Raw genomic sequence first — 26,915 nt, 5'->3', positions numbered from 1 at the left:
AACACCTCAAAGTTATCTGATAAGTCTAACACCTTCCTGGTGAATAATCACTTGCCTCTAGGACATGTCCGATCACATTAAGCCATCAATCTGTACGATGACTATGTGTGTTCACTCAGAGGCTTAACACAGCAGAAGACGTACATTTGCGAACTAATGTGAAATTCAACCATTTAAACAACAGCATTATTATTCACTGTTGTGTCATGATTTTTGAACTAATAAAATATTCATCTTAAGTTTTGGTTTCTATGAAAGTGACATTTTTGTAAATGTCATTTGGGAGTATATTTAAGAATTCATATCTTCTTCTAGAGATTTATTTATTTTTAAAAGACTACCATAAGAGATCCTCACAGAGATTATTTTAAGACTGCTGAGCTATGAAGTCAGTGCAGTGCTTGGGACATTCTCAACCTTCTGTTCAAACTTCTGTGCAGCTCTTGTAGTCTCTGTGAAACTGATTCCATGGCATTAACCTGTATACCTTTATACCATTTCTGATCCAGAAATATAACTAATAAATAAGAGTGTATTCACCATGGGCGTATCCTAAATATCTTTTTAGTGAAGAGCCAAGTTTTGGTCTATAGTTTCCAAGAACATTTTTGTCCAATTCTGTATGTTACCTTTTCAATTCACCAACCTGTGGGTGCAATGTCAATACTAAGTAAGAAATTAATTATCCTAGCAAATGGCTTATGAATAACATCCCTCATTTTCTTAAATACAACAGAGAAAAGATCATCTGGCTGTGACAATATATTCGTTTTGAGCCCTCCTAGCCCCTGAAAGGCCCCAATGTCAATTATGCTAAAATTTATTTATATTGATGGAGGTCCTTCAACAAAATTGGGGCTTCTATTGTAAACTTTGTGTGAAATACTAATTTAGCATGCTTGCTATTTCCTTTCATTGTCTTTTACCATCACCCTGTAATATAATTCTGCTTTTACATTTGTTTTGTTGTTGGTATTAGTGAAACAACTGAAGGTGACAATTTCACAATAAAGGATGGATTGGAAAGCTAATCACAAATAAAATATATATAACTATATATAGCCTAGTAACATGTACAAACATCATTTTAGGTAATTATTCTGAACTATGACTTAAAGAGTCAGCTATTAAGGTTGCATGTAATAAAAAACAAATATGACTCCCTTGGTTAACACTCTACTAAATTAAGGATGCCAAATCAGTCTTTCCCTTACTGGATGTAATTGAATAATTACTGTATTCCCAGTGATAGTTACAGTGATTAACAATTTCCAAGAATAACACTTTATCTATCCTGAGATTTGCTTTTCAAAGATAATACTCATTTCATATTTGAATATTTTAAGTTATAATATAGCATTTTACATAATGAAAGACAACTCTTTCCTTAGGAAAATCGAGTTTCTTTACACATTAAATGGGTCCATTTAAGCTGGTTATTTTGCTTACCAAGCTTTTATGGAAATTTCTCACAGGTGTTTTTGATTTGACTAATAAGAAGTGTACATTTGCTAAAGATCTTGTTTCAAACACGATAATTTTAGAAAAAAGCCACAACAAACTACTTAGTTTCTCAAAGCAATATACAATACTATATAAACTGTCAATGTACAATTTAAAGCTAAAATAGGAAGATGGACATTTGTTTATTTTTCCTTCTATCAATAAACACAGAAATCTTCATCAGCATGGTGAAAAACATTTTAAGCTTAACCAAAAACATAAACTGTCACCTTGTCTTCAGAAATAATGTCAGTGATTGGCTGTTCCATGTTTTTACTGAAGTCTGTGCTAACTACAGAGACTATCAAATTTATTTTTCAAAGCCAATTCATGTTTGTTGAGCCAATGGTACTTTCTTGGAAAAGCATGAAAAATGTGACTGTTTATATGGCAAAACCAAGCAGGGGCTAAGTAAATCCAGGTGAGGGAGAGCAAGAAAATGCAGTGACTGCCAAACAGACAATAGTTAGACCCAAGAAAACGGGACCATGTGGGCTGATAAACTGATATCCAATGATCTTTTAATCCTAAAAGAACATAAACTCTCCTCATACATTCCAATGTGTTAGTAACATTCTTCATGCATTAGGCTATATCTAAAATCCATGTCCAATAGAAAGTTTTATGAAACCACATCAGGAGCAAAGAACAATTTTTCTGCCAAATTCTTCCCAATATATGTTTGCATCGTGTCTCTTGTACAAGTTTTATCAGAACATAATGACACATACAGTGCAGTCCGTAAGTATTTGGACAGTGACACAATTTTTGTTGTTTTGGCTCTTTACTCCAGCACATTGGATTTGAAATGAAACAATGACTATGAGGTTGACGTGCAGAATGTCAGCTTTAATTTGAGGGTATTTACATCTATATTGGGTTAACCATATAGGAATCACAGCCCTTTCTATACATAGTCCTCCCATTTTAGGGGACCATAAATAATTGGACAATTGGCTGCTCAGTTGTTTCTTGGCCAGCTGTGTGTTGTTGCATCATTAGTTCATGCAGAAAAGAGCTACCAAAAGGTCTAGAATTGATCCTAGATATGGCATTTGCATCTGGAGTCTGTTGCTGTTGTCTCTCAACATGAGAACCAAAGAAGTGTTAATGCCATTCAAGTTGGCCACCGTGAGGCTGAAAAATCTGAATAAATCAATTAGAGACATAGTCAAAACATTAGGTGTGTCAAAATCAACTGTTTGGTACATTGTTAAGAAGCAAGAACGCACTGGTGAGCTTAACAATAGCAAACAACCTGGCGGACCACGGAAGACCACAGTAGTGGATGACCGAAGAATACTTTCAATCGTGAAGAAAAAAACCTTTTCGACTGTTGAAAAGATTGGGAACACTCTCCAGGATGTAGGCATAGATGTATCAAAGACTATCCCAAAGAGAAGAATACACCAGCATAATCTCAGAGGGTTCACCGCAAGATGCAAACCACTGGTAAGAAAGGCCAGGTTACAGTTTGCTAACGTACATTAAAAAAGCCTCTAGAGTTCCAGGACAAAGTCTTATGGACAGATGAGACGAAGACTAACCTTACTAGAGTGATGGAAAGAGAAAAGTATGGAGAAAAAAATGGAGCTGCTCATGATCCAAAGCATACCACCTAATCTGTGAAACATGGTGAAGGCAGTGTCATGGCTTGGGCATGTATGGCTGCCAGTGGAACTGGCTCACTTGTCTTTATTGATGAAGTGACTGCAGACGGCAGCAACAGGATGAATTCTGAAGTGTACAGAAGCATCTTATCTGCTCAGATCCAAGCAAATGCTTCAAAACTCATTGGACAGCGCTTCACCTTGCAGCAAGACAATGACCACAAACATACCGCTAAAGCAACTATACAGTTTTTCAGGGCCAGAAAGTGGAATGTTTTTGACTGGCCAAGTCAATCACCCGACCTGAATATCATTGAGCATGCATTTCACTTACTGAAGATAAGACTGAAAGCAAAAAGCACCTAAAACAAGCAGGTACTGAAAATGGGCTGAATTACAGGCCTGGCAGAGCATCACCAGGAAAGATACCCAATGTCTGGTGGTGTCTATGGGTCACAGACTTTAGGCAGTCATCAACTGCAAAGGATTTGCAAACATGCTAAATTTTATTTAAGATTATGTTAATGTGTCCAGTTAAAAGGGCTGTGATTCCTAAATGGTTCTCCCAATATAGATGTAAATACCCTCGAATTAAAGCTGGCATTCTGCACTTTAAACTCATAGTCATTGTTTTATTTCAAATCTAATCTGCTGGAGTACAAAGCCAAAACAGGAAAAATTGTGTCACTGTCCAAATACAAATAGTGTAGTTGTGGCCGAGTGGTTAAGGCCATGGACTCAAAATCAATTGGGGTTTTCCTGCACAAGTTCGAATCCTGTCGACTATGAGGAGATTAAGGCTGTTGGATCAGCTCTGGCAGAGCGGTGGCTCTGTGGCTAAGGATCTGCGCCTGTGGCTGGAATGTTGCCGGCTCAAAACCTATGGCCTGCAGAGGAATCCTACTCTGTTGGGCCCCTGAGCAAGGCCCTTAACCCCAGCTGCTCCAGGGGTGCTGTACAATGGCTGTCCCTGCGCTCTGACCCCAAGCTTCTCTCCCTGTCTGTGTGTCTCATGGAGAGCAAGCTGGGGTATGCGAAAAAGATGAATTCCTAATACAAGAAATTCTATATGGCTAATAAGGTGATCTTATCTCGTATATAGTACTTATGGACTGCACTGTAGAATATAACGTCTGTTCTGTAAATTACCATGCCAGATAACTAAAGCATCAGGTTGTTTTTGTGCTTATACAATGGTGCTGTGCAAAGACAAACAACAGGGTAAATGTTAACTACTGTATTGGCATCTGTAATGTGGTCATTCCCCTTACACTTCAAATGTTATTTTTTTAGCACAGGTATTTCTGGTGCTTGGCAACAGATTGCCACTTGAACTTTATCTCAAGAAAGAAATAATGCAATTGCCTGTGTATGTCTAGACAATCTTTTGCTGCCACCAATCTTACAGTTTTTATTCTCTCCTAGCTATTGTCTTTTTCACAACATTAAAAATGCTTTTTCAGGGATTCGCTCTCTATGTGAGTAAAGACTCCATTTCCCTTCTATTAAACCACCACAAACCAACATACTTCAGGAAGATAGTTTAAACCTTAATTGTAGGAAATCTGCTCCCAACAGATGTTGGTTATTTAAAATTTGAAAGTTCTTAGTGATTAAACAGAATTTTATTAGTAAACATTATGTGCATGATATCATCAGCTCTTAATCCATGCAATGTTGCAATCAGTGCAGCGTACCAAAAGACTAGCCTAGACTATTGCTACCTGTCATTTATGTTTTAATTCACCGAGGTGTTTCTTAGCCTTGTTTTATTTGTTTAGAAAGACACATGAGCGATAAGCATTATTTTGCTGTACTATACCGTACTAAACAGCAAACATGGCTGCCTAGAGGCATCACACACTTCTTGGCAGCCTGTCACAAACATATGTGAATGCAAGACAAGAAAAGCCTGAAAATCATCAGATCATCAATTAATTCTATATTTTTTAATCAATGTAAAAACAAAGCAACAAATGAAACTAAACATTTTGCCTCTGATGTGATCCTTTTTTATTTATTCAAAGAAAAGGAAAAACTGTGCAGAGGTCATCGATTGAACTAATGACAAGCATTTACTTGTGTGTTCTTCACATTTTCAAAAGCCCCTTTTACATTAAGGTTGAAAATTTCCATGATTTGGAAAGAGATTTTTCACTACTTATCTGAAACAAGAGATTTGTAAAAATTAGGAGAATCAAGTAAGCATTTCACTCCATTGTCTATTCTCTTTAACTCTACAGGCAAGTAACTGCTAGCATGTGAGATGTGCGTGATCTGGCAGCAGCATACAGAAGCTGTCTGCCCACTGCACTTTGTTCAGCACATAATACAGTGCCAATGCAAGATAACACATGTAATAATACTTTTTCGTGTACTATATTAAAAGGACCATGTCTTACAAAAGGGTCTAATGAACCATCAGTGTAGTAATTATAGCTTTATGGTTTCCAGTTGAAATGTTATGGAACATTTAAGAAACAAGTCTTGCTTCACCTCAAATTATTAAGCTTCAAAACGTTCTTGTACTGTAGTGTAGAAAAGTATAAGTTCATTAACTGTGGTTTGGGCACTTAACCCCATTAAACAGGAAAATTTTAGACTAATGATATAATTAATGGTGTAATTAATAGATTTTTGTTGTGTGCCAGCTAAAGAAGTAAGCTCATTGCAATAAAAATAACCTGAGAGGTACAGTAAGAAAGGTTCTCTAGGGGTAATGAATGATGTACAGAACCTTATTATATGGTTTATTTGGGGTAATGTGGATCAACTGTAAGTTATAACTTTTTAACATTTTTATTACATTTACAATAAAAAAGATACAGAATCCTTTCACCATTCTGGAGAGAATAATCCGACTTTCTAGTCCACAAAAGAATTCCAACGGAACAAAAATACAAATAAAAAACAGCACTCACAGCTCTTCCTACTTATGCATGCTGTCCATCCCATGACTAAGTCCACAAGAATTCTAAACTATTTTGTGATTAAATCAGCTATTAATAAAGCAGTCTGTGAAAACTCTCTTCAAATAAAAACAACAGTCCATCAGTTAATTTCCATGGCAACTTGCTCTGCTTGCAGACAGTAAAAATGCTGTAGTATTTTTGCTTGAAACAACAGGAATGCTTTACTGGAGTCATGGTTAAATCCAAAGCAGACAAATAAAACCAGGCCTGTTTTAAATCCATCTCTCCACATAAACATAGAGGTAAGGTCAGTCTGTTCTAAGCTGTCATTTTCTCTAGCTCTTACCGTGATCATGCTTTTCTGTTACATGCTAGTGCAGAATGAGAGAAAGCAGCTCACCCATGGGGTGCTGCTCTTCAAATGATATTAACAGTAGGTCTATGGATAGATCTTTGATTCCAAGCTGAACAATTATCAAAGTTTCACTGTAGTCTCATAAACGCCAATACTTATCATCTTTTATTATAATGAACAGAATTCACAAATCAAAGTTTCAGACTTTAACAAAAAATGTGTCCTAATAACAGCATATTTTAATATAGTAGAACTGGAGTAATTAAGCTAGCCACCATCATTATCCACCTTATTCCATGGAGCCTAAAACAGTCTGCACTGCTCTTATTTTAATTATGTTTGTCGTTTCTGCATTATTCTGTAATGTTGAAAGTGAGAAGCACATATTCATAATAATCATAAACATTGTATGCTGTGTGCAAGTTAATAGTCCCAAATCAAACAGGCTAAAATCAATCACATTATATCCTAACTTGAACTGATGGAATAAGAAAAAACACGTATAATTTTGTTTGTTGTATGGGAAGAAACTGTAGCAGGGGAAACTTTGGTGCAAACCAATTATTTCACTGACCAGACCAATGCTAATGACATTACCTAGGAAACCATTCAAAAAAAAGTTTAGAGGTCTAATGCATTCCGAATCCAAAAGCATTATCCTTTAGTATTCTTTGAACCTGACCATTTAGACCAACAACTGCAAAAAATACAGCAAAGACACAAGGATGGTATTTGTCTCCACTGCATTAAAATATAACAATAATGATTGCTTTTTTAATTTCCAACCTATTTTGGGTTGTCACATCACAGTACTTAATAAAATATTGATGATTACATATTATTCCATTTTTGAGACTGAGACAAAAACTTCTAAGTAATGCAAGTAAATACAATTTAATTAGTCGCTATCTTTTATCCCATTCCACCTGGACTTCTGCCTGGACTTCTAGTTTGAAAGGCCTGTCACAACAGAATTATTGGGAAAAGCTGAGACGATGAGATTAATTTTCCCAACTTTTCTGATGAAATCTTTGTTCGTCTTGTACACATTTATGACTTTTGACTAGTAACTGCCAACTTATTCCAAGAAAAATACATCCCAGTTTATCTGTCATGTTGCACAATATTGCTTACGTTTGTTCGGGAACCCCCCCCCAATCATTTCAATCATTACAATTATTATTATTTCCACTAGTGGGATAAAGAACGTTTTCCTGAAGGATAGCTAGAGGACAGGGAATGGGCAGCAATCTGTTACTTTAAAAACAGGTTACTTGCTTAACGGTCAGTCATGGACTTCCAAGAGTGGGGCAGAGTCCATCATCACCTACAGTAGATGACTGTCAGCCCGTTTCTTTGCTATCTACGCGCATGAACAATTGCACAAAATCTATGACATGAAAATTATCTCAGTGACCACAGATAAATGCCACGCCTTACTGCCATAGTTTATACCTCTTTATACCAAAAGGCATTTAAAATGCAGCAGATGCTACTGGTTCTAATATTTGTTTCAATGCCTCTTGTTTGCCTTCAGTTTTCACCAACACAATTTAATTGTATTTTGGAATTGGATTGGTTTCTTATGTGTATTAATTTGGACTACTGTACTATTAAAATTCTGAGTCGTACTTGTGAAAATATTATGAGGCAACCCAGATAAGGGTTTCTGCTGAGAATGTTATATATGAATTTGTGCTTCATGAGGCAAATAGGGAGAAATAGTAAGTGGTCTTAAATTCAGCCATGTTCATCATATTAACACATCATTCTCTCTTTCTAGATGTAGGGAGGAAAAAGGGAGTGGATTTAAAAAGGAAATCTCAAAAAAAAAATCTTTTGACCAAAAGGAAACTGATGAACAACACCCCTCTAAAACAAGTCTGGGCAAGTCTCACAGAATCCTCTCACAGACTGATTAAACAGATTATTTTTATATTTATGAAATAGTGATTTATTTTGGGGGGGACAGTAAAGAGCATTGTACATTTTCTGTCTAGACAAGTAAGATAATACTGAGATAAGATGTAATATCCCAGTCTCAAAAATGTTTTGTTGAAAGACATGGAAAATGTATTTTAATAATCGGACAAAAGAATTTGGTAAAATGATATTAAAAGCATTCAAATATTTTTTAAAAAATTCAAATAAGCATGAGAATGAAACACGAGACAACACTTTTTGAAGAACTGAACATGCACTCTTACTTCAGAATGTGTTTGTAAACTGGTAATGCATTATACTTGGTCTAAATTCAAAAGCATTATTTCAATTCCATAAAAAACATATTGTCTTTTATATTGTACTCAGTGTTACATGTTTCTTTAGCATGCAATTTAAAAGAACCCCTGTTCTGACAAACATTAACTACATAACCTTACCTGTTCTCACCTATAGAAAGTTGCAAATTCATATACAACACTTCATTATACAATATATTTGTTTTGTTTTATTTATACAAAAAGAGTGGATTAATAGCCACAGTTCAGAAAAAAACAAGTGGGTCCACACAGGCTCCAAGGCTATTTTATAGCAGGGTCTTGTCACCAAACAATATATATGAGAAATGTGATTATATAAAATAGAACAAGTGAGTATAAAACAGACAAGAAGGTGGAGAAAATAAATATATATATAAATAACTGTGTATACAAGGATGGTCTAACTCCTGTTGCTGCATAGCATTGTGAAAATGTATTTCATAGCTTTGTGAAAATGTATTTCTTATCAGCCATTTTAAAAGTTTGTATTGTGAGGGATGCTATTAAGGTGAGAAGTAATATATTCCATATTGGGATGCACTTTGTGAAAACATGTTTGTTGTTGATGAATATATTTTGTGTGTCTTTGAAACGCTTACAGAGTGATCTAAAATGCATTATGTTTCCAGTATTTAGGATAAGATTGTTTGAATTAAACCAATGTGAAAGTGAGAATCAGTGTTTAGGTTATGCATTGCGTAACGGGGCAACCACATGACGGTTCTTGTGGAAACCGCAAGCCTCAGAAAGCAGATACATCCAGGCCAGGGTCGGCCCTAGTCTTAGGCGAATTAGGTGACTGCCCAGGGCGCCCTCAATGTGCAACACAATACATTTTTAATTGGTACGTTCAAATGTGAGCAAAAAAATATTTTCTTTCTGTTGCTGCTGTGGATCATCCTAATGGAAGCCCAGTCAAAAACAAATGATAATAAATTACCAATCATAATCAAGTATGGAATGTTTCTGAAGCGCAGAAAAGAACAGCAGGATAAGCGATCTCGAAACAGAGGTACGCAAAGCTAGGGCCAGCCCTGGTCCAGGCCGCCAACCTCTGCTGGTTGGGAAGTCATCTGTTAGGTACAGCACAAAATGGAGGAAGGGGCCAATTGATAAGCCCAGAGACAAGAAGATCAGGTTTTGAAAATTGCCTCAGAGAGTGGATTGGTTTGTGAACTAGTAAGCAGCTTTAGCTCCTTTGCTGTGTTTTAGACAGAGACTGCAGAAAGTAGAAGCTCAGAGAGTAGCTCAAGATTTTGTTTAGAGGATTGCGTTTTCTCTCTTATGGCTATATACCCAGACCTGCCTGTATGAAGATCCTTTTGACGGCACCTTTCCCCCAGTTGTGTCACTATTGGAGGACTATGACATATACATGACAGTATTGTTGTCATACAAAAGATAAAGAGAATTTGTTCGGACATCTGAGAAAGAATTTATGCGGGTTCCAAGTAAGGAACCCTGTGGTATTCCTTTTTCACAGGGGACTCACCTGAAACGTATGCATTTAATCTAACAGCTTGGGCTCTTTTGCCAAGATAGCTAAGAGAGTAATTAAGATGTTGAATTATTAAAACATTTTGTGATTTAGGACTTCTGGAGATTAAGAGTCAGTGGAATTATTACTTTTAGTAATAATTAAGAAAAGTTCCAACCTTCTGCTAGAAATTGTGATATAGATTGAGAGGTGCAAAAGCCAAATGGATTTTCTGAGTAGAGCTTCTGGAATTCTTAATATTCAAAAAGCCAATAACTATTTTTCCACCATAAATTAAAGAATCAAAAAAATACAATGAGGTCTGTAATTAGCACTGTAGATTGCAGATTGTTTGTAATCATGTTTGTTTAGTCCATTTAGATGGGAAGGTAGCATACAGGGTACTCATGTAGTTCAAGTAGGTAGCTGCGTCAGCATGCGCAGGCTACAAAGGAACAAGTGAAGGGTTTATTATATGCTGTAAAGAGAAGAAAAGAAACACGTCTCGGCTGTGAAGCCTTCTTCAGGTGTGAGGGGTACAGGGTACTAAAGTTGCTAATGTGATCAATAATCAGAAGGAAGTATTCAAGATAAGACATGTATTTGATGTCCAAGTATTTTGACTGTGTGATGTGGTCATCGGCCCATCTATAAAAGGATTTACTGGGATAAGTATCATTATATTATTTGTGTTTGCAGTAAAGAATGTGAAGATCATTGTGAATTTCCCAATAAAGATTGTAATGTGGTAGGTGTTAAACAGATGCATTGACTTTTTGTCATTTTAATAGCCATGTATTTGTGTTACACAATCACATAAGATGGAAAAGACAGTTGTGTTTTTACAAGCTCATAGCTACTAACCCTGCACCCTCACACGGGGGAGAAGCAGGGCTGTTACGACCTGCTCATCTTCTAACAACACACTTGTAAACATGTAACAAGCTATGCAGCCCTATCCCTGAGGTTCAGCGCTGACAGGAGAAGAGGTAGACCCCTTGTAGAGCCAGGGCAATTGTGCACTGCTGTTAAGGCATTCCCTGTCACAGTTGGCTGCTGACATGGCTCAATGTATTTTATTTTTTGAATTATTGTTTTTTTTTTCTTCTGACTTGATTTTAGACAGTGTCAACATGGGAAGAACAGTATGCATGTTTGTTTTCTTGATTCTCATTTTACATTGCGCACTGTATCTGTCTTTGATCATGTTAATTGTACTTCAAATTCAAATAAGACCATGTTTGACAGAACAAAAGTGAAGATAAGAACTGCAGTCTATGTTGCTTATTTCATTGTCATATAATTGAAATCTAGCTTTTGAAAGTATGTTGTTACATATTGATGATCATTGTACCAAGTGAATGTAAGGAAAGATAGGAAAACATTTAAAATGAATTTTCTTAAAAAGCCATAGAGTACTGACATTTTTAAATAGAAATGGAAAGTCGTTGAAATTTCCTATTGTCCCTTAACAAAAATTAAGCACTTAAAGATCACTACTTTATAACAGTAGATTGTGCTATTACTGTAGTACTGTAAACACAGTACAGAATGAAACAACAAACTTTCCTCACAATAACTGCAACGTTATAAGACTTTTAAAATCTGAGCCATTGAAAAAGTATGCAACTAGTAATGTTAGAAAAAATATTTCTGCACCTCATTGTATAGCCTTGGTTAAAGGAATAACCATCATGGCAGAGCGTGCTTTTTTTTATCATTGTCAAGTGTGACCGTCGCGGTCCCGCGTGGGCTCGTGCCCTCTGCTGCCCATTTCGTCCCGCAACACCTGGGGCGCGAACCCGGGTCTTCGGCGTAACGCAACAGGGAGCCAGCCGCATGAGCTAAAGGAGACCTCCCTCAGCCCAGGCGGCTGAGGTCCCTGCTACGTGCAGGGAGGGCGATGACGTCCGAACTAGCTCCGCTACACAAGCAATGCCCTAGGCTCAGTTTATTACAAGTCCCAGTCTTCCTCCTTAACTGTGATATCATTATGGATCATACATTGCTATTCAGTTAGCAAAACCTGGAGAATGAACAATCTTCACAGAAGGCAATAAAAGTGTCATGCTCCCAATTTACATTGTCATGACATAAGGCCTAGAAAACACAGCTGTAAATGGAAACATGCAAACCACTTACATGTCTCTGCAGGCTTAATGATAGTTTCAGAACCATGCTATAAACTGCTGCAGGACAAAGTAACAATGCAATAACTAGCACATGTGGAAAGCCGTACTGACTTGTGGTCCTCTGTAATATTATGTTTAGCTCTTTTAGAACTGCCACAAGTGGGTCTGACAATGTCTCTCTTTTAACCGAGTGTACTTAATTTTCTGCGGAAACAGATGCACTATCTGCACAATTCTAAGTGCTACAAGTGAGCAACAAGAAATTTAATTCATCAGGCTTTCAACAGATTAGCAGAAGACGGCCTAAAGATTTTCCCTTGCATTACAGCTGCTCTCAAAACTTCAAAAGTGCTCCAGACGTCAGAGGGCGATGTACCCAGACAATCAGACCCACACCTCAACATTAATAGCACAGACTATCCTTAAACAGAGTAATTGGGTATATGCTGTACATTTTGTTGTGCAATATAAGTATATATATTTAGTAAAACCTGTCCTACATACCAATTCAGTTTGTTTTTGTTTAATTACTGTAATGTCTCAAGATATACCATAACAGACAAAAAAGAAATCCAACAAGCTTCAGTTAAATAATTGAAAAACTGTAAAAAAAACAACAATTGAACGATTGAGCTGCATTTACTAACAATAACATCTTTTATATTTTAAAGGTTACGAAATTATATCATGTAGGCTCTGAAAACTGCATTCTTTTGAAACATGATCACAAGTTTTCCTATCTGAATATTAACTGTGAAAAAAATGCATTCATCATATGATTTTGGTTGCATAACTCATTTAGCTAAAGGGATCTACTTTAATGGATACTTTCTTTTGCTTTGCTGTACTTTGAACTCAGTTAATCCAATATCATTAATGTCGGCACGATTTATAATCTGCAGCTTCAGGTGAGTTTTATGACTGAGTTTGGTGCACAGAGATACTGTAATTCATCAATGTATCTAAACAATCACAAACAAACAACATTAAAATATGGAAACAGATTTCAAAACTGAGATCTCTAAATTCAAGGGGGCGTGGGCCTCATTGTTGAATTTCTGACCTGATATTTAGAATAAATTCAATCGATATTTGCTTTGAAACACATTTAAATGTTTCATCATGTATCAACTCAACCCTGACCTTGGTGGATACATTTTGTGAAAATTTTAAGCAGTAGCTTGTGGAGGAGAGAAACATCAGGGTGTCTCATTGACATTTCCGTGACAATTTAATTTTCCAGCACATTAGATTAGACAGATGTGGAAGCTGAGGGTGCTTCACACATTCAGCCTGTGTAACATTTCAAAGATATTTTATGAACTTTACATTATTTCTCATTTCATTTTACAAGTGTATTATGTTGGCCTCCTTTTGTACTGGAGTAAGGACAGTCAGTATTTTGACAAGGTAAATTCAGTAGGGTTAAGCAATGATCGGAGATAATTCACAGATTTACAATTTAAGCCAACACTTTTGTTTCACAATTTACCACCTTCTGTACATATTCAAAGACATTTTTTGTTTTTAATTGTATAAAATACGACTGAGATTCAAAATAAAAAAGAATGAGACATTTACCTTAAATTTGTACCTTAAGTTTCCATTGAATTAGTTTCTAAACTGGTTTCAGACTTGCATTAAAAAACAATTTATTAATGCAACAGGTGATGTATTAACGCAACAATTTAATTGAAACATTAAAGCACATTGAACAACGTTATAGTCCACATTGACTGTACAATAATAGGCTATATCCTCTAATGTTTTCTGTATTGTCTTCCCCAGACATTTTGTAAGTAAACCTTTTCTCTTATTATTTGTGTGTACTTATTGCTTAAATAATGTCAATTGGTTAGTTTTAATTAAACAAATTAAAGATTTACTAAACAGTACATTCCTTACAGAGTCTTGCTCTTATGCTTTAGTTATGGTGGAAGAAAATATAAAATTAAGAGAGTGAAATACTGTATATTGTCTGTATAAGGAAAGGCATTAGTGGCCACTAGTGGCAACTCACAACTGGCAACCCACTGAAGCTCAGCAGGTGTGAGCCTGGTCAGTACCTGGATGGAAGACCTCCTGGGAAAAACTAAGGTTGCTGCTGGAAGAGGTGTTAAGAGGGTGTTTCTCGAAAAGAGAGGGGGGTGTAACCCCGGTGTCCTGGCCAAAATTTCCTATTGGCCTTTACCAATCATGGCCTCCTAATAATCCCTCTCTATGAATTGGCTACATTACTCTGTTCTCCTCCCCACTGATAGCTGACGTGTGGTGAGCGTTCTGGCGCACTATGGTGCAGGTGGATGCTGCACATTGGCGGTGGTGGAGGGGAGTCCCCATTACCTGTAAAGTGCTTTGAGTGGAGTGTCCAGAAAAGCAATTATTGTAAGCAATTATTAAAATTATTATGCAAAGGAACAAGTAATAGGTTTATTCCATGCTGAAAAAAAGAAGAAAGAACACAACGTTTCGGCCGTGGAGCCTTCTTCAGGTGTGAAGAAGGCTCCTGAAGAAGGCTCCTGAAGAAGGCTCCACGGCCGAAACGTTGTGTTCTCTTTCTTCTTTTTTTCAGCATGGAATAAACCTATTACTTGTTCCTTTGCAGCCTACGCATGCTGACGCAGCTACCCACCTGAACTACTACCGCCTACAGCTGCTGCGACCCACCATGCCTTCCTCCAAATCTTTTTCTAGATCTCTTCGTCATACCTTCTCTTCCTCCCTGGGCCACTTGCCCGCTTCTCTCACTAAACCAGCATTCCGTCTCTTCACAGCTATCTGTTCCAAGACCAGGCTTTCTAACCACCTTCTATTCCTTTACAGATGTCGTCGACATAATATCATCCCTAAAGGATTTCGCCTTAAATTTAATACCTTTTCTTTTGACTCTGATAACACCCAGAGTAACACTCAGAGACTTCTAAAACAATTTTCTAGGAAACTAATGCTCTCTACCATTTTCTCCCTCAAAAAACAGATTATCCTTTCCGACAACAACATCAAAGAGGCTAAGGAATTTCTACGGCTGACAGCTCCACAGCATCTTCCCTTCATAACTAACCTCATTAGATCTCTCAACTCTAAACTCTACCAGTTTCTCACTACAGAGAAGGACAAAAAACTCAATCATCTTCTACAGAAGAAAACCATCAACACCCCGGACACCCTCACCAACCCTAACCTTGTTGTCACCATACCTTCTGACCTTTCCCTCTCACAGGATGAGCGATCCCTCCTCAGCAAAGGGCTCAGTTTTGTACCAGTTCCCAGGAAGCTGGACATCCCCCAGACCAATGTCGACCTTAACCGCTTTTACCGCAGGATCCGTCTCAGAGCACATTTTGCCGACAATTCCTCTTCACAGGCAGCTGATAACAACCCGGTTATTGATGTCATTAACAACATTAATCCCAAACAGAGCTGTTGGACTCCCTCCTCTGGCCGTTTTCCACCAGTTGATTATTTCATCAACCAATGCACTAATCAAGCTCCCAAGGCACTCTCTATACCCAGTAAGCATAGGTCTAACCTCACCCAAGGAGAAAATCAGGCGCTCCAGTCTCTCCGCAACAGGGATGATATCGTCATCAAACCAGCGGACAAAGGAGGTGCTGTTGTGGTGTGGCGTAAAGATCTATATATCTTTGAAGCCTCTAGACAACTAACTGACACTTCTGCCTACCTCCCTCTCCAACAGGACCCTACCACTGACTACCAAAAGGAAGTGGTATCCACCATTTCCCTTCTTATCAGCAGCAACGAGCTCCCCCAGGAGGCGAACCGGCTCATCATGGAACACCCACAGGTATCTCAATTTTACCTCCTCCCCAAAATCCACAAACCGGACACCCCTGGACGCCCCATCGTATCAGCATGTAACTGTCCAACTACTTACATCTCAGCCTTTCTCGACAGCCTCATGAGACCGCTGGTTGAAGATCTTCCCTCATACATCAAAGACACCAACCACGCGCTCCAACTTTTCAATGATTTCCAATTTCAGGGTACCGAATGCCACATTTTTACCACACCTGAAGAAGGCTCCACGGCCGAAACGTTGTGTTCTCTTTCTTCTTTTTTTCAGCATGGAATAAACCTATTACTTGTTCCTTTGCAGCCTACGCATGCTGACGCAGCTACCCACCTTAAAATTATTATTATTATAATTAGAAAAGCAAGTGAGAAGAAGTAATCTTATCCAGTCTTTCCATAAAAGAAGCTACGGTATCGTTAGTTAGTGTCTTCCAGATTCCTGCAATCCTTCTTGTAAAAAAGACCACCTTAGTTCTCAGTTCTAAATTTATCTCCACTTTATGTCCAGTTATCATTATACCAAAGTGAAATAATGCTTTCAATTATTTCAAACTATTTTGTGAATTTGTGCTATGTGAATGGGTTATTCTCAAGGTAAGTTACATTGTCACCTTGCCTACACTGTTCTTCAGTTAAATTTGTTACAACCACTCTATTTGTACTGAAATAGAGTATCTTCTTCAGTTACATCAAAACAGCTTATTAATGCACAGAAAAGAAAGTCCATTAAATAGCTTGTAGTTACAATACAAACTTCCTATACACTTTTGATAAAACAAAAAGTTTTCTTTAGATGCACTTATGTTAATGCATCAAGAAATATGATAAACTATAATACAATCAGTGGCTAAGTATGGTAAGATAAATGTCAAGAATAAGAAAACAATGATAAATGTACAGAATTACTGCAGACATTCAATGGAAAAACAGAGAAAAAATAAAACCTAAACATATTTACTCAACCTCCAATAAAAATGTATTTTCTTAAGCATCCCAGGAAACAATCAGATCCAACAATTTATGCAGGTTTAATTTAGGTAATGTTATGTATATTTATTAAGGAAATATGTTTCTACAAGTTCTGGGATATGGTATTAATCTACAATAAAAATCAACATCTGTGAAATCGATATCTTAACTAGATGTTTTTAAGAATGACAGTATTTATTAAAGCCTCATAAGTTTTTGATTGGAAAAGATTCCAAAAACCAGAAATCCTATCAAGTAACAAGGCAAAAAGTCATGGTACAATACCCACATGATTTTCAAGCTCATTGCTAGGACTTAGCTAACAGAACTTCTATAGAAATTTCTTTAGCTCCTTAGACGGTATTTTACCTTCTAATAGTACATGGAGATGCAAACATTATGAGAAAAAGAAAATAGTACCGAAAAAAATAATTACACACTTTAGAAAGAAATTATATTTCTGAAAAATACAGGTGATGGAAAACTTTCTACTAACCAACTTATATTCAAGTATTATATTTTAGATACAATTAAATGCACACTCTATGACTGAGGAAATTCAGTTCACAAAAGCACCACTTTTCTGGCAAACAGTTTCATGGATTTTGATAGAATAATTATAATTATACTGTTTCAACTGCCAAGACATTCGAAATAGAGAGAAGGCCATACAGAAAACATTTATGTAGACGGCACACTGCTCTTCTTACTACATGAATATCAGTCAATAATTGCAATGATGATGAAATAAGTGCTCAGTAACAAAATCACATGACTATACTGATTCATAAGCAAGAAAGACAAAAAATCCCTGAAAATATTATACATACTCAGTAATTACTCCACTACGCTGTATATGAGATTTAAGACTGCTGAAAACAAAGAAAAGGGAAGTATCCTTTAACTAGATTTTGTTGTCGTTGAATTCCCAGGTGATGCAAATTGTTCATGAAGAGAAACAGGGTCGATTCTAAATATTTATTATAGAAAAAAGTTTTGACTAGTTTATTGTCCATGTGATCACCATGAGCAAAAAAAATAGTTCATGTGAACTAATCTGCACAACAAAAAGAGGTCAAGATCTGGTGCCAACTGAAAGAGTTTAAAAATATTTCAAATATTCATTCCAGGAATCATCTTGTTTTTGAACTTCAATGCACAACAGCTTGTTCCCAGAGCTTTACATTATTCATTTTTAACCACAGAAGATAACTGGTGTGGTACATAAACACATTAGCTCATCTTTCCTTTAAAGTATGGAGCAACTGAGCATTGCAGAGATTTACAATGAAATCACGTAGGCAATTGAGATGGGAACTGCACAGACTGGGAAATAAGAATAGCAAATTGCTGTGCTGCCATCACAGAAAAGAAAATCCACTCTCCTACAGCTCTAATACTGTCAGAACAAAAGACAAGGTCTGGCTTGAACATTCTGCAGTGCTGGTGTCTTGGCCACAATGTCCCTGACAAACACAAACACTGAAGTCCACCTTGAAAACTTCAAAGGGGGACACTAAGCACAGCTCATCATCCATGTTCCAAAGAGCATATGATTTAAAGGGACTTAATTTTCTTTCATTTTAAAATAATTGATGTTGCAGAAAATGTTATTCAAAGGCTTTTTTGGGGGTATTTATTGCAACACAACTCACATAAGGCTATACCTTTGAATAAAAGTATTTATTTAGGTGTGACCATTCATGCTAATTGTGTAGATCTTCACATTGATTGCCTTCAAGCTTGTATATTCTACCATGTCTAATTTAACCAATTTGTTTCAGGAATCTAATAAAATTATCCCATAAAATATATAATAGTGAACATTTCTACAGTGTTTTTCATTTTACTACATTGTCTCTAATAATGTACACTGGGCATTACTATGCATTACAGTTTTGAAAGGCATGAAAATTAATGCTTAACTTCTACAATAATTATTCTTGTATATGCATTCTGTAATATTAAAGAATTACATTAACTAATAAAACCTTACATTCAGCCACTGAAATTAATTTTTATTATCGCTCTTAAGGGACTGTGGGTCCCTGTGTGCTGTCTATGTGGAGCTTGTATGTTCTCCATAGGTCTGTAACCGGACACTCCACTTTCCTCCCAGAGTCCAGAAACATAAGAGACTAAGTGGCATCTGGGAAAAATGACCCTGGTCTGAGTGTGTGTGTGTTTGTGTTTGCACTTGTTGCTTGCTGGGACAGAACCTGCCTCCATCACAACCCAGAACTGGAAGAAGTGGTTAGAAAATGGATGGATGGAAAGAACAGCTCTTAAGGGTCCAATATCATCAATTCAATAAAGACAGTTTCTTATATTTCTACAAAGCTGTTGAAAGCATCACTAAAAGGTGCAGTCCAAGCTACTTATATGGAAAACCCCTTTTGATTGGTTTATCATATTACATACCGTATATATATATATTTGGAAAATTGTTACCACTTTAATTAGTGGGTCTAAGAGTCTTTGTCTGCTGCTGAGCATATTCTGAAGAAAGACTGCAATTTTAACAATTTTGAAATCATTTTCTTTGATGTTCTTCTACATTGATTAGATTTCACTGATCTCATAGTAATCACTTGCAAAAAGTAAATTTACATCTAAGCCTTACCAGCTCCAATAGCTGTTTCAAGATTTCCACCCAGAGGTTAATATATTACAAATGGATAGAGAAAGAGTTTTAAAAAATGTGAAAGCTCTATACAACCTGTGAACAATTTCACAAAAGCAGGTATTTCCTCTTTGAAAATTATTTCAGTCTGATTTGGCTTATCTGCCTCACAATATCAATGTCTGTATACATTATATCCTAAAAATCCAATGAATATCCATAATACTTGTCTCAAAGTCAAACCCAAAACCAGAAAAAGATTAAGGTCAGCATGATCTTTTGATCCAGAAAAAAATACTTACAGTTAATTAAAACTACCAGTGTCATTATTCATTTTAATAAGAGTCTGTAAAGCATAGAATGCTATTTAGGAAGACACTGTGGATGGCGAACTATTTAAAAACAATATGTAAATTCTACATTGGTGAAAAATAATATTAAATGCTCTAGTAATAGATTTCTATTCAAATATTGAATAGTTTTAGCAAATCTGAATAGACATTTTCAAAGTCTCAAAAAATTGTACAATTTTCAATAACAAAAATGTTTTTTAACCTAAAGTTACTGAGTAACTCAAAACATGTGAGCTCTTCTATTATTTCAAAAGCTTAAAACTAAAGAAACATTTCCAAAAAAAAATACTAAAAATGTGTTTTTACCAGAATGAAGAAGACTTTTCAAAGTCCACATTCATAAGGCCAAGGTTGTTGTGACCAGTCGGCAGAGATTTGCAATTTTTGTTACAATATGAACAATTTGGCACTAGAGAACCTTGAATTGTGGGACAAACTTCTAAAGCTTATTAATGCACAGAAAAGAAAGTCCATTAAATAGCTTGTAGTTACAATACATACTGAGCTTTATGGTGAAAAAGTAAAAAATCAATTTCTAAATACCAGTACCAACATACTCACTTATTTAGTCATACTGTATGAAATACAAAGTTGCAAATGCTAAAGTATACTAATCTGGTTTAAAACGTATTATATATATGTGTGTGTATACATTGGTGTTGAGCTAATATTCAAACACACAATGCTTCTCACAGATCAATATGTAGCACAAAATGTGGTTTATGTTACTGGAGTTTGAAAAACAAAATGTCTCTGTTTGGTCAACAATATTCTTAGCGAAATACCCATTCTTGTGCACAGTCTGTATTTTGTGTAAAAAAAGAGGACAACTTACGACAGTGTGAGAAGTCAGAGAAGTGCCATTGAGTTGTGTTTCTTTCACAGCTTTGCTTTCTGTGGTCAAGAGAAGGCTTTCTCTTTTACCTGTGCAACCTGTATGAGAGAGACAACAGTGTTACTAGGTGATTATAATACTTTCCCTCCCCGACCTCCAGAGAGGAATGAGAGAACAGAGTCACTGACAGTGTTGCGAATTGCCCTTCCATCCTGAGGCGGCAGAATTACTTATCTAACATCTGATGCGTGCCACCTGTCAAACAGATTATATAGGCAGCAAGGCTGTCTCTGAGCACCTCTGTGATAAAGGGAGAGTAAAGGAGAATATGCTATTCTAGGCCAATTCTGGGCCTGGAAGAATCAGTGAAGAACAAATAACAAAACATAAAAATATTATTTTTCTGTAAAGAAATATTTTTGTTTTAACTTTAGAGGATGGTTCATTTATATATTTCCACATTTTGTTAAAAACAACAACAAGATAAACGTTAATATATACAACCCAGGGACAAATGACATTCCAACATTTCACCCCTTAACCACACTATAATTTACATTAAAAAAGGTGATGAAGTTCACACCACTTCAGCTACTGAAACCATAAAATGTATGCAGGACCTCTGTAATGTGTGTAAACATTGGAGTTTGGGGATGAGGTTCTTCTTTTATGAAGATGAAAGGGTTACATTATACATAAATACTGCCACCTAGCAGGAGAGATGGAAAAAGATAACCTCTTTTGATCAAATTCCTTAAAGAAAAGGAGTTTTCTGTAAAATAAGTAGTCTTCGAGGATAACTTGTAAGATATATCAACAAGATGTATTTATCAGAATTGTAAAGAAAATTAAAGATATTTTACTGTTGTAAAGTGACAACTTTAAAAGTGATGTAAAGTACATCTTCACGAGAAACATCAGGGGTGGAGTCAATTTCAGTATTTCAATTCTCACATTCCTCTTTAAAACCAGTTATTGTTTATGTTCATGGGACTGGATCTGGAAGGTTGTTTGTAAAGGGATTTGGAATTTAAAACTGGAAGCTTTAACCCTGGAATGCTTAACATAAATTAAAGTACTTTAATATTAAAATATGCATTATTATCATGACACAACATAAGGACAATTTTTGAAACAAAGAAAAATATACAATAATTTAGGCTTATATATTTTCTCATATATACACTCAACTGATGAACATAATAAAATAGTTGCAGATATATGGAGCCAATCTAAAAGAGGAATGGTTAGTTTCACATATAGACATTCTTGGCTAAATGTTTCCAGGCTTGCAAGACCCAAGGGGACATCTTAGTCTGAGAACTCCTACTTGATAGCTTTCTAGTGCAGTACATGTTCTCTTGGGGTTTAAATAAGCCTTTCAGTGCAAATAGTAGTAGTGCAATTATATGAGCAAAAGGAATGCATTATAGAGTTAGATTAACTTCAAGGATCTTTCAGTCTTTTAGCTTAAATCAGAGAAATAACAACAATTAATTAAAGTATTGGAATTATTGTAACAGAAAGCAACAAGTGTAGTCAAGGCCAACTAACTCAGTTGTACAGTAAATTACAATTCACAACAGGGTTTGTTAAACCACTTGTCAATATTCAGAGCAATAAAAAAGTGCCATTAAAAAAAAACCTCAGGAGATGTTTCAACCAAGGTCATTGAAGACTCATTTTTATGGTGACACTTCACAACAGGAATTTTCTCATGCATCCACCCTAATCTATAGCATTTCTGTGGATCAGTGAGCTCTGAACCATTCAAAGGATCACAGATGATGCTGTGGGGCATAAGTCTTTTGGACAGAGAAGAAGCAGATTCAAAAACCTGCTCCATTACTTCAGGGGTGATTCGTAAAAGTGTGTGCTGACAGGGCTGAGAGACTAACAGAAATAAGAGAATCTGTCACAGTCATGAAATTGCAGGTGCACTGCCTGTTGGGACCTGCAAGCCTTTGAGCCTGAATTGCATTTGAGCACATGACAGCAATAAAATACAATGACAAGTGAGACAGTCTTTATATGGGGACTGAAAGCATAGCCAAGACAGGTTGCAGAAAAGCTAAATATGCTATGAGAACCAGGCCCTGTACCTTATACTGAAAATCATTTCTCCACCAATTCCATAAAGAAACTGCAAAGCAAGTTTTCACAAGATCTATACATTGAAAAGCTGCCAGCTGAAAGATTATTCTTAATATTTAACTTTTCTCAGATCCTGATATAACTACTGATAATAGCCAGTTATTTTCATTGCAAATCTGCTTTACATTGAATTCACTTAAAAGTAAATTCATAAAATATTCATTTGGGCTATTTCAAGTTAATAATAACAGTGGCAATTCGAAACATCTCCTTCGTAATCTTTACATAAAGGATTTAAAGTACAGCAGCAGTCGGTTATGTGTTTTCCATTAACCCACTCTATGCAAAGTCCCTTACTGTGAAATGTATTTACTTGAACTATTGAAATTACTGCTATGAGTTATAAAACAAATTATATTTCTCCCACAGAATAAATACACTTTTATGCTACAACAAGTTTTAATGCAGTCTGCGTACATTCCATACTTAGATCCTCCTGTATCACATCTTTGATGCATTCTTACACAGATCCCAGCTGTGGCTATCCTTGCCTACTTGTCAAAAAAGCTTTTGTTTTTGTCCAAGAATTCTATTTGTATTGGTATAATTAGTAAGATGACTATCTGCTCTCTAGATAAAATCATATTTTAAATAACTGTCAGTAAAAGGCCAAAGAATTAAAAATGTAAATTGTGCAGCAGTTAGGATTTAAAAGTAACAGTACAAAGTCTATCCACAGAATGGTTATGATATTACGAGTACAAAATAATAGAAAATGCTTCTGGGTGGATTATAACTGCTGAATTTTTCTATGACAAAATATTTCCATACTTTGAAGGATGTATTACTTTCAAATCACAGCACCCTGAGCCTTCAAAACTGAAATCTATTTCACCTTGATATGATAACCAACCTTTCAAATGACCTGATACAGTTAAAACATCTTAGGGATCTTAATCACGGGCAGTAAAAATGCCAACCCTGGCACCACAGAAAAGTTTCAAGGGTAACAAATGCAAGTGGTGGTCTGGACATTGTTGAACAAGAGTATAGTGCTGATGCAAACACTTCAAGTTGTCTGCACAGCGTCAATCACCCATCAGGGCTAATGTGTCTGGCAAGTATAACTGCCTTTTTGAATATAAGGTAAACGGCAGTGAAGGGCTGGGTCTGTATTATTGACCTGAAGTCCTGCCAACACGCAGTAGGGAAACCTTCTACACAGAAACCCAAAGTGCTTTTTTTTTATTCCTGCCAACCACAGGTAGTTTTCTGTGTGTGTGTTTGGGGGGGGGGGGGGCTGTGGAGGGTTGGGGATACTTCAAATGTAACATTCAATCCCAGTTAAATTAGGTACATTTTACTTTTTATTAGAGTTTAAATAAGAAAATTGATTGCAAATAAATGAGAAAAAAAAAGTGATCAGGCCTTGATACACAAAATACAAAATACAATCAATGTGAAAATACCTTTTTTGTTCTTACACACATTCATACTTTTGTTCTTACACATGTTCTTATATCCCTTTAAAAGAGATAATTCTGTAGTACTTCACGAAATGAAAAAGACACCTTTAACATTAACAAAAAATAAAATTTAAAGGAATCTGCTGAAGGGTTTATAAGGAACCAATTTTTAATTACCCTCCATGTATATTTCTGTTTGGACTAAAATAATAAAGTTCAAAATAATCTTTTTTTTATCCTGAAACTAGTGTAGCAAACTACAATTGCATTCCACTTATATTCATATTAAGGTGGATTGTGTATAAAAAATTACTCCTTTATAAGGCATGTGAATTCCCTCTGGTGCCTCAGTAAGGCAACAGAGACTAAATGCATTAGTCCAGATGTTCCTGGGGTTAGGTTGTCTAGGACAAGAATGTAGACCACAACCCCAAACAACGTCACTCTCATCTGAAACCTAACCCTCCATGGTGAGGAAGACAAGAGTAGAAGCAGTCTAATCATCCCAGTAATTAAAAACAGAACAAAAGTGGTGGTCCAGTATTATCATTAAAGCATCAAAACCACAAAGGAATATCCTATAACATGACAAAAGAAAAAAGTAGCTTAACTGAAGGCAAATAGCCTCAACAGACAGCCACTGGGTAATTTGCAAACTATTCCTTTCAACTCCTGTTCAATCAATGGAAAAATACATTCAAAAATGTCTTGAATCACAGAAATGAATCCTTAGTACAAGAGTATAATTGTGTTTTGTTTGCAATTTAGTGTCTAGAACTGTGCTATTCAAACAAAGTTACTGGACAAAGTGCTGTAAAACAATACTGGAACTGAAGGTTAAATATGATTGAAAGAAAAGAATGAAGTTTTTGTTATGCTTTTGGAAAAGGTGAATTAAAATGAGTTTGAAATAAAAAGATTAATAGTGTGTTTACTAGAAATAAATCTAAAACAATTCATTTTGATACTGCACTCAGGTCACGAGAGGAACAGGACTATCTACTACATTAGCTTTGACAATGCAGGAACTAAAATGTTAATCATACCTTGAACTAAGCAGAGTGGGACAGGACTTCAAAGCTGTATCTAATATTTTCTGAGGTTGACTAAATTTAACTACCGCTCTGTAAACTCTAGAAAAAACGCAGGGCTATTCTATTTTTTTCTTAAAGTGATTAGTCACTTAAAATGAGCAAAAATATGCTATGAAACATTACTGACTCACAAACTTTTTCACATTTTTCAAAAAATTGTTCCTGTTATTTCATTCATATACTGTGCATCAAATAGCACATGGCATGTAACGGCAACACATTCACAAAGTTATTATTAGGAAAATTACAGTCTTTTGTTGCATGTGCACTGAAATTTAATGAATAGACCAGGACAGACATAAATTCCACTGCAAGTCACAGTTGCTTATGTGGCCACTGCTGGAATTAATACAAAATTGACATCTGCAACACATACTTTGAACCAGGCTGCAGACACGGTCTTCTGTCCAATTTCTCTTTTAAAGCCTACACAAACACATGACTAGTCTCTCAGTTCTAGATAGCACACCTTTCCCAGCTGATCCCTCAAATGTTCAGTGGAGTTCAAAAGCAGCGACTAGAGCATCCACGTGATAGCTATTACATTTTCATATTGTAAGAAAGCTAGTGTTACAAGGGCAGCAAGAGAATGTACATTGTTCTGCTGGAATGATGTCAAATCCGGATGAGCCCATAGAGTGGACAGTAAGTGAAGTCCCAGGATCACATGTAGCACGATGCAGTCAGATTGCCATCAACCAACAACTACAAATGGTAACTGTGGGGACTAGACACTCCTCTCCCCACCATCAAACTTGGACTTCCCAAAACCTTGGTCTGCTGTATACAAAATATAACATTTCACTTTGTATGGTCTGCACCCCACTTGTCAATGTCGGTAGCAGCGGTCTACACAAAATCTTGATTCATCAATTAAGAGGATTTAGCTCCACTGCTGGTGGAGGAGTTGCTAACATCACCCTGCATCAATGTGGCTGAAGGACTATGAATACAAAGACTGGTGAGCACCAAAACCCTGTATGGTTGCCTGGCCTGCAAACTAAGATTCTTTAGCCGCCTCCTCAATGCTGAACTGTTGAACATTTCTGATGCAAGACTGGCACTGGGAAAACATTTCATTACCTGTGCCCAATCAGCACTCACCAGTGAGGTGATTTATGCAACAAAGCCACTCAAATGTATCACTGTCAGTTATGTATAATCAATTAATCAAAATAATGGAAAAAACATTTAGTCAAAATCCTAAATGTTTTTATTTAAAAACACACATGCACTGAGTCATAAGGATCTTTTAATGCTCAGTACAAATTCAAATTAAAAATAATCCTTTTCACACATTTTCTGAATTTCATTTTCAAGTGCATATGTTCCAGCACAGTCTTCATGTATAGAGTTTGTGCAGTTTTTTTTAATGTGCTTACAGTTCCTCCAGTGAAATACTTAAAAGAAACCCAGAT

General features: G+C 36.2%; 1 protein-coding gene across 2 annotated transcripts in view; it reads right to left on the bottom strand.

Moving 5' to 3' along the window:
* Positions 1 to 26,915, bottom strand: part of peak1 (pseudopodium-enriched atypical kinase 1) — a 124,499-nt gene that overhangs the window by 42,495 nt on the left and 55,089 nt on the right. For both annotated transcript variants that reach the window (XM_088641282.1, XM_088641281.1), the window contains one exon: positions 20,844 to 20,941. The gene's annotated coding sequence lies outside the window, so the exon portion shown is untranslated. The remainder of the gene's footprint in view (positions 1 to 20,843; positions 20,942 to 26,915) is intronic.

This window comes from Lepisosteus platostomus, chromosome 7 (assembly GCF_059453375.1).
Source record: "Lepisosteus platostomus isolate fLepPlt1 chromosome 7, fLepPlt1.hap1, whole genome shotgun sequence".
Classification (NCBI taxonomy): domain Eukaryota; kingdom Metazoa; phylum Chordata; class Actinopteri; order Semionotiformes; family Lepisosteidae; genus Lepisosteus; species Lepisosteus platostomus.
This window is presented reverse-complemented; position numbering and strand designations above follow the sequence as displayed.